The sequence below is a fragment of the Cornus florida genome, unplaced genomic scaffold, assembly GCF_030987335.1.
Source record: "Cornus florida cultivar Cherokee Brave unplaced genomic scaffold, ASM3098733v1 CherokeeBrave_3.0.0_Hap2_Chr04, whole genome shotgun sequence".
Taxonomy (NCBI): Eukaryota; Viridiplantae; Streptophyta; class Magnoliopsida; order Cornales; family Cornaceae; genus Cornus; species Cornus florida.
The window spans coordinates 56,884,917-56,894,144 of record NW_026775574.1 but is presented as its reverse complement, the minus strand read 5'-3'; the positions used below and the strand labels follow the sequence as shown (position 1 = coordinate 56,894,144).

Sequence of the window (9,228 nt, the reverse complement as noted above, 5' to 3'; positions counted from 1 at the left end):
CTTTAGTTGGCTTAGATAGTAATATATTTGATGCCGGTTCACTCAAAAAGGATTCTAGAGTTGTTTTGATTTGTATGATCATTTTCTTGATGTGTGGAGGACCGTACTTGTTTGCTTGATATTGAAATTTTGGGAGATTGCTTGGAAATAGTTGAAAAATTACATACTTGAGGTAGTTTTCTCCCGATGCTTGTTTGCAATATTGGTGCCTCTTTTGTGAGAATGAGTTTAATGTTTGTGGGTATCATTTCTGGAAACCTCATGAGACTTCACTCGTCCACTAGGGGTAACCTAGGGGTTTAAAAGGCTTGTTGCATGTGCTAAATGCAATCGTGTTCTCTACGAAAATGGCGTTATCCATTTATTACTTTCTAGTTTATAGTTGTATAGTTGTTCATTTCATTCCTTTACTTTGTAGTTCATTGCTAGGGACTAACAATATTTAAGTTTGGGGGTGTGATGAGTGCTGAAAAGTGGGCATTTAAACCCCTTAAGCGAGGGTATTTTAGTCCATTCATCTATCTTTATTTACCCGTTTTAGTACTTGTTTGTGTTTTTGTCTATTTCAGGTCAATACTGTTAAAACAGGCTAAAAATGGTTTCTTAAGGCCTTTTTGGAGTTAAACTAAGTTTTGGTGAAAAACAGCCAAGTGAGATCTATCGCAGAAAGTTGGATCGATCGAACCCAGATCGATCAAAGTTGGATCGATCGAACCCAGATAGATCAAAAGTTGGATCGATTGAAAATATGCTGGCTGTGAGTTGTCTAATTCCCGCGTGCCCGAACTCCACCTACTAAAAAGTTGCAGGATTAGATATTTTTGGGGCTATATTTCTGACTTAGTGGCTAAGAAAAGGACCTTGTATTTAAAGGAAATTGAACCATTTTGTAATATATCTTTTTATCTTCATTTATTTAATTGTAATTTTATTTTCTCTCTCTAGAAAGTTGGAAATTAGGGTTTGAAGAAAAGAGGGAAGTGGAGGCACATCTCAAGAACACATCTCTAGATTTACACACTCTCTCTCTATAATTCAACAAAGAAGAAGTGGAAGAAGATGGAGCCATATTTGGGGATTGCCTTTGAGGGTTCCAAGATCACATCCGCCTCCTCCATGATTGGCTAGACTTCTCTTTGGAGCTTGGATGAGCCCAAAGTTTTTAATCTAAACCTCTATCTTTTTCATACTTTTTGGAGAATAATATCTTGTGATTAATGTTCTAGCCTTGTTAATTTAATGAATCTTGGTATATTTCGATGATTTCTATGGTTTATTTCTTCCTATTAATTCTCTAGTTTATTTACATGCCTGTGTGTTATTAAATTGGGAATTATGTCTCACATGATTCATATGGTTTAATTCTTCCTATTGATTCTCTTTGTGATTACATGTTGTCTTATGTGTGATTATTTGGGAATTGATCTCTACACTAATTTTTCTATATTAAATGCATGTCTATGTGTGGTTGATTGAGAATTTAGTGATGGCTAGACATGGGTTTTATTAAATGGGTTTGTTAATTAATTTGATGTATTATTCTTATGCTTGATGGGTTGTTCTACAATTTAATTCATGTTTGTAGGTAGGTAGACATTTTATACTTGATTCGATATTCCATGGCTTATTATTGCAAATTCCATGATTCTCTAGATTGATGTGTGCTACAATTGTGACTAGTTTGATGGGTCATGCTTAGAATTGATGGATTGTTCTACACTTAGTTTATTTGTTGGTTAGGTAAACAATACATTATTGAATATGATGGTCCATGCTTAATATTGCAATTGGTAGTCACATTTTGTTCACAAGAATGTTTTCCCTAAATTAGTTGAAAGTGTGTGGTTTGGTGAACAAGCTTGGTGGCAATTCTAATAGACCCCAAGACTTCACTTCTCATCTCTTAAATCCCTATCTCAACTTTGTTTTATTTTAGTTGCATTTTAATTAATTGTTTTCTAGAGTAATCAACCATTCTCGCCTTGCAATCAATTGATACATTAGAGTCAAAGTTAAATTCCAACACGTATAATCCCTTAGGACGATCCCTACTCACTCTTGCTATGTTAGTAATAGTGGTGGCAGTGGTTTTTATAAATTTAAACTTGACCAAAAAGACTTTTCTTGAACCGCACTTTCACTATATTGTTTTGGCGTATACAAGCGGCCTCGTCAAGAGGCTTGCCGGCCAAAGCTACTACTGTTTTCTTGATGGTTATTCTGGCTATAACCAAGTGGCAATTGATCCTCAAGATCAAGAGAAGACCACATTCACATGTCCCTTTAGAATTTTTGCCTATAGACGCATGCCCTTCGGGCTATGCAATGCATCGGCAACTTTCTAAAGATGCATGATGTCTATATTTTCTGATATGGTTGAGAATTTTTTGGAAGTATTCATGGATAACTTTTTCGTCTTTAGATCTTCCTTTAACTCATTTCTCCATAATCTATCCCTTATACTTTAAAGATGCAAGGAGACAAATCTGATTCTAAGTTGGGAAAAGAGTCATTTCATGGTCCAGGAAGGCATTATCTTGGGGCACGTTATTTCTAAAAGGGGAATTGAGGTCGACAAAGCAAAAGTCGAATTGATCTTTAACCTTCCTCCTCCAAATTCTGTCTGACAAATCCGTTTCTTTCTTGGTTATGCCGGCTTCTATCGCCGCTTCATCAAAGACTTTAGCAAAATATCCTGGCCCTTGTGTAATCTTCTTGCCAAGGATATTCTCTTCAATTTTGATGAAGCATGTTTGGAAGCTTTCAAGATGCTTTGTACTCTTCTCTCTTCAGCCCCAATCATGAAACCACCTAACTGGTCTCTTCCATTTGAGATCATGTGTGATGCATCCGATTATGCATTAGGTACAGTTTTGGGCCAGCGTGTGGACAAGCTACCACATGCTATCTACTATGCTAGTAAAACTCTTTCTGATGCTCAATTGAATTATACCACCACTGAAAAAGAGTTGCTAGCTGTGGTGTATGCCTTGGACAAATTCTGCTCTTACCTTAATGGGTTTAAGGTCATTGTTTTTTTGGACCATGCCGTTTTAAGGCATTTATTCATAAAGAGAGAAACCAAACCTCGGCTAATTCGATGGATACTTTTACTTCAAGAGTTTGATATTGAAATTCGGGATAAAAAAGGGACAAACAATGTCATCGCTGACCTTCTCTTTCGTCTACCCATTGAAAAATCTTTTGAATTTTCTACAGTTCGTGATTCCTTCCCAGATGAGCAACTATTTTAGATTTCTCATACAAATCTTCCTTGGTTTGTAAATATTGTCAACTATCTTGCGATAGGAAAAATTCCATCCCATTGGTCCAAACAAGAGAAAGACCGGTTCTTCTCCCAAGTCAAAAATTTATGTGGGGAAGATCCAGAATTGTTTAAGTATTCCCTAGATCAAATCATCCAGCGATGCATTTCTGAAACTGAATTCTCAAGTGTCCTAAATTTCTGCCACACTCTTGCATGTGGATGACACTTCAGAGCGAAGAAAACTTTTGACAAAGTCCTTCAAAGCGGATTTTATTGGCTCTCTCTGTTTCGGGATGCTTACAATTTCTATAAGTCCTGATGGAGATAGCGGGAGTTCCGATACTCCCGAATGAGGCTACTGTCATAGTCTTCACCTAGTATCATTTCACGTAGTGGAACAACGTCTTTGGGTATATGCCTAAGACGAGGAAGCTGGAGTGGGGTATCGACGATGAGATCCGAGAAGATTGCCGGTGCTTGGATGCCAAGCTACGAGGTGTGCTATATGAGATGCGTGTACCATCTTATCCACCTCCACCTACTATTCTTTCTACTGACCATGTTGATGCAGTGATGGTGGATGATGATGATGAGGAGGATGATGATGAGGCTACGGAGGATGAGATGGATCCCTCAGATAGCCAGGCCCCACCGGTGAGGTGGCCAGTTCCTGCAGCCCCGCCTGAGAGTTCTTCTTAGGTTGAGATTAGAGAGCTTCAAGTCAGGGTGACCGAGCTGCAAGACAGACAGGCAATGCTATGGCAGATGTTGACTGCGCAGATAAATTAGAGGAGCTACTACGCCGCATGTTGCACACTGTCTACCCCTTCTACTTCTACTGACACTCCTCTACAGATAGATTGGTTGACTAGGGATTTTCTAGAGTTCTTTTGTAGACTAGGGCAGTCTTTTGTTTTATGTATTTCTTTATGATGTATTTCTGCCCTAAGTCAGTTATTTTTTAAAAGCATTGTACTGATCATTCTTATTTCTATAGATGCTTTTTGCTTATTCTATTCTTGTGTTATTATTACTTTATGTGTTATTTCTCTATTCTTACTCCATATGCTTGATACTCTGATAAGTTTTGGAGTTCGTTTATTTTGCTAGATACTACAGATTAAGTTTGAGGGTGATGTTCCACTTTCCCCTCTGTGCTTTATTTTGGTCTATCTTTGCTGGTCTGCTTATCTAGTAATTTCTTTCTATCTCTCTTTTGCTCTCACACATTGAGGACAATGTGCATAATAAGTTTGGGGGTAAGGTATTTATGGGACTTAGACAAAATTTTAATTTTGAAATTTTTGTTACCACAAGGATAGGTTTTGATGTTATTAGCATGCGTTTGAGTCTGTTGATTGTTATATACTCCATTTGTAGTCTGATGTTGGTTGGATATGGTTTGTATGCTAAAATATTGTGAAAAAGGATTTCTTGAAAATTTTGAAATCAGTTGGTGAACTTTGGTCCACTCTATTAGGATGATCCTTGTTTATTAAAATTAATCTCTGAGATGCTACACTTTACACATATTCACACTTGCATGAATTATGTAGGGTAAACACTAAAAGTCTTGTTTTATTTTGAGTTAAACTGAGATGAACCAGTAGATTTGATAACCAAGGCAAAAAGAAAAAGAAAAAAACAAAAACAAAAATTGAAAAAAATTGGTATGTATGCAATGCAATAAAAGAAAAAAATTCTTCACCAATGAAAAATAGAAAAGAAAGAAAACAAGTGAAGAAAAGAAGCTGTGGGTGTCATTTTTTACCCCCGAACACCTAAAAAGGTCAATTATGGAGAGCACATAGAAAAAATCAAGAAGGGAACAGACAAATCTTTGAGATAGTAGTAATATTCAGAGTTCGATCCTCTTCACTTTTGTTCAGGCTCTATTTATAAGCATTTTTGGTTAGGAATTTACATGGAGCCGTTTCTTGGCTTTTATTCCCAAATGTGGGTAATTATGCCTATAGATCGTGCATTCGACATTATTACGGGCGTTATGGAGTTTGGGCCTTGTCAAGATTGGGCCTGTTCATTCAGCCTTTGTATTAAGTAGGCCTTCCTTTGCTGGGCTTATGTTTGATTATGGGTTTCTAGCTTTTTTAACTTGGTTGTGGGCTGCCTTTTGCCGCCACGTGGTATTTTGTGATTGATGTGATTTTTTTCCTTCCACAGAAGCAGAAAAGGATCAAGTTCAGGTTCTGTACCTAGATTGCTTGAGTGATTAAGCCCTTAGGGGTGTGTTATGACACCTAATGCCCTAAGACTATCTGGTCTGAGAGTTGTTGGCTGAAAGCTTGTTACATAAGGGGTTTAGATTGCCTGGATTACTTGAACAATTAGGTCTGGAGGGGTGCTTTATCACTTAATACCCTAAGACAGTCTGGTCTGGGAGTTATTGATCGAAAGTTCGTTACATGGGTGGTTTAGAAAGCTTAATAGACCTAAACATTGCACAATATCCTTTTTAAAAAATGAATACCTTGAAAAAAAATATATAATAAATGCCTTGGGAGTTGGAATTTGAAACGTTTGCCTGTGAATTGAGGAATAGTAAGGAATGAATGCAATTATGGATAGTAAGCCATACGTTGAATTGTAGGATCACTTCCAAAAAGTGTCTTGGAGATTGAGATTGTTGAATGAATGATTAAACTGACATGTGGGGATCATGGTTGCTAAATTGAAATTATAAGTTGAAAGTTTCTCTGATTACATGATTGGTTGTGCTTGTTGTATTTGACTGATTAATGAACTGCAGGGGCAATATGATTTGAAAATAGGCTTGAATGAGCTTACCGTGCAATTAAGGCACTGATTTGAGAAGTTTGTGGGTATCTTCACTGGAAACCCTCACGAGAGTATAACTCATCCACTAGGGGTAACTTAGGGGTTTCAAGGCTTGTTGTATAGGGTAAATACAACCGTGATTACCACGAAAGTGACTTTTTAGTTCTGTATTGCTAAGGGACTAGCAATATATAAGTTTGGGGGTGTAATGAGCGTTGAATATTGTATATTCGATCCCCTAAATATACGTATGTTAAGGCCTAAAGTAGTACTTCTATCCATTGTTAGACTGATTTATGTTTAATGTGTGTTTATTATAGGTACTTTTCCAGAGAAATGGTTAAAACTGGGTTGTTATGATGAGACGTCTGATATTGAAGCTTATAGAGTCATTGCCGGTCATTCAGAGCATGCCAAAAGCTTAAATGGTGAAGTTTGGAGGAATTCAAGATCCAAAGCTCAAGCCCAAGTCTTGAGGCTCGAGCGCTACAAGCCAAAGAAAAAAAGTCAATAAGGCATTAAAGCTCGAGCCTTGTACCTTTAGGCTCGAGCCTTGACAAAAGGTGCTCGAGCCTTAGCCCTTAAGCTCGAGCACAAGGCGTCGGAATTTGAAGAGTTAATTTATTAGAAAACCAAGCTCCCAAGGGCTTCGTGCCTCACCCTAAGGATCGAGCACCATAACCTAAAGCTCGAGCTTTTAGTACCTAGAGCTCGAGCCTAGTACCTAGTGCTCGAGCCCATGAAGCCTGAATCGAGCAATGTTAAAAGAGATGAAGCCCGAGAATATTTTAAGTGTTGAAGAAAAAGACACTTCGGAAAATAATTGAATTTTTTTGGCTAAGTGTCAAAGTGAAGATCGAGCACCAAACCTTGGAGCTCGAGCATCAATCCAAACAAGCTTGAGCTTTGTTCCTCAAGCTCGAGCCTGAGCCTTAAAGTTCGAGCCTTTGTTCCTGAAGCTCGAGCCTTCTATGACATGTCAGATTAAGTTACGGGGATTTCTCTCTTTACAAATCGTATCTTATCCCAGATGGGCCAGAAGACCTAAAAGCCCACCAAGCCTTTATTTTCTTCTATAAAAGGAGGCACAAGCCTTGATAAAAGAGGCCCCTTTTCCTCGTGTTATTTAGAAGGTAATACTGTGGTGGCTACTTTTAGGGTTTCCACAACCTTAGAAGGTGAAGATTCTGAGAAGAGAAGTGTCGCCGGTGATAATGGAGACAACTCCAACATAGATGATATCCGACATCGTCATGAGTAACTAATTCCTCTCTTAGGCACTGATGTAACCTAATCTAGTATTATGGTTTAATTTTTCTTAACTCTGGGATTGTTTTACTGTATAATATGTTTTGATTATATGACTATGAGCAATTGAGACAACTCAATTAGTTTTCATGCTTCAAAATAGATTACAAACTTTTATTACCTTGCCTTAGATATAATTGTTTGTTTTCTATTCTCAACCTATCTTATTGGACGGTATCTGGTGGAGCCCTGCCGGCCATAAAAATAGAGGTCTTATAATAGTATTCCAATGTTTTTTTTATAAAAGAATGTTCTCATAGTCTATGCTTAAGAAAGATGGATTATTTGCAAAGTAGTTAAAGTAGTTAGAGTAGGTAGGTGGATAGTCCATGCTAACTGCAGGTAGGTTCTAGTTAACTGAATTTTATAAAGCATCTTTCTTTAAAAACAAAAATTGAATGAATGTTATTGAGTTCAATTCATTTAAAAACATAATTTGTTAAAACCCCAGAGTTGAAACAATTAACCATAGTATGATGATTGTGGTGAAGTCCAAGCCCTAAGATCTCTCTCTCTGATTATTTAGTTTCATAATTTGTTTTAAATTTTAGTTTGTTTTTAATCGTGCCAACCAAACAATTTTTAACTTTATAGACACCAGGATTAGACCTAGACCTAGAGGAAGAAACTTGTTGTACAGAGTTTTTACTTAGGGCCTCAAATAGTTCCAACGCATCATCTGCATTCTTATGAAGGAAAGTTCAATTACTAGAAGCATCAACAATGTTCCTCTGTGGATCAGATAAACGATAATAGAAGATCTGCACCAAATGCCATTTAGCAATATCATGGTGTGGACACTTTCTTATAAGATCATTGTATCTCTCCCAAGAATCATGAAATTGTTCACCCAAAATTTGGGTAAACCGCATGATCTCTCTTTTCATTTGTGTGATTTTACCCACAATATAGTAATTTTTCAGGAACTCCTGTTGCAACTTATCCCATATGCCTATTGAATTATTTGGTAGGGTGTGCAACCAAGTTCTTACTTTATCCTTGAGAAAAAATTAGAAGAGTGTCATCCTAAAAGCGTCATCAGAGAGAGTTGACAATTTGGTAGCTGAACACAATTCTAGAAATTCATCTAAGTGCTTATAGGGATCTTCAATTGCAAACCCATGGAATGAAGGGAACATTTGGATCATAGCAGGCTTGATCTCAAAGTGGGTTGCATTTTTGTCTGGGAATTGGAAGCATGAGGAGGAAGTGTATAAAGTAGGAATTTAATGATCCCTCAGTGGTGTGGGAATAGCTGCAGGTGGTACAGCTGCTCTTGGTCTAGTCTCACCATCAGTAACGATGTCTATTCTATAAGATTCTCCTAACAATTTAGAATTCTTTTAGGTTTTCTAATTTGCCTAAGAGTTCTTTCTAGTTTAGGGTTGTATTCAAGTGATGGTTCTGATATGGAACGACGACCTAACATGCACTACATTCAATGGTGAAAACAATAACAAAAAAAAAAAAAAAATTCAAGTAAAGAAAGAAATCAATAAGAACTCACAGAAGATCCTGAAAATACAGCTTCTGTTCCTTAAGCGTCGTCGTCCTTACTGCTAGATTCCTGCACTTGAAAAGAAAAATAATTAAGGTGAGATATCAGAAAGTCCTAAAATTATAAATTAAAGTAGAACTAATGTCAAACTCAGTAAAACCGTTACATAGTCCTCAGCAACGACGCTAAAAATTAATGTGTTAGAATTTATACCACTCGCAATAGTACGAATCATTTGCAAGATAGGGCTACTTAGAGGGTGTCAAACCTCAGGGATTATGGTGGTTTATCAATTTTTTAATTAATTACTATTTTAATTTAAGAGAAGGATTTGTTTGTTGTGTGTTGTGATTAAGTA

At 37.0% G+C, this 9,228-nt stretch overlaps 1 non-coding gene across 1 annotated transcript; it reads left to right on the top strand.

The window, feature by feature from the left end:
• The first annotated feature begins 8,155 nt into the window (after positions 1 to 8,155).
• On the top strand, positions 8,156 to 8,261 carry LOC132305897 (small nucleolar RNA R71). Its single transcript, XR_009481736.1, has one exon. It is a non-coding gene; the product is annotated as a small nucleolar RNA R71 (small nucleolar RNA).
• Positions 8,262 to 9,228: the final 967 nt, after the last annotated feature.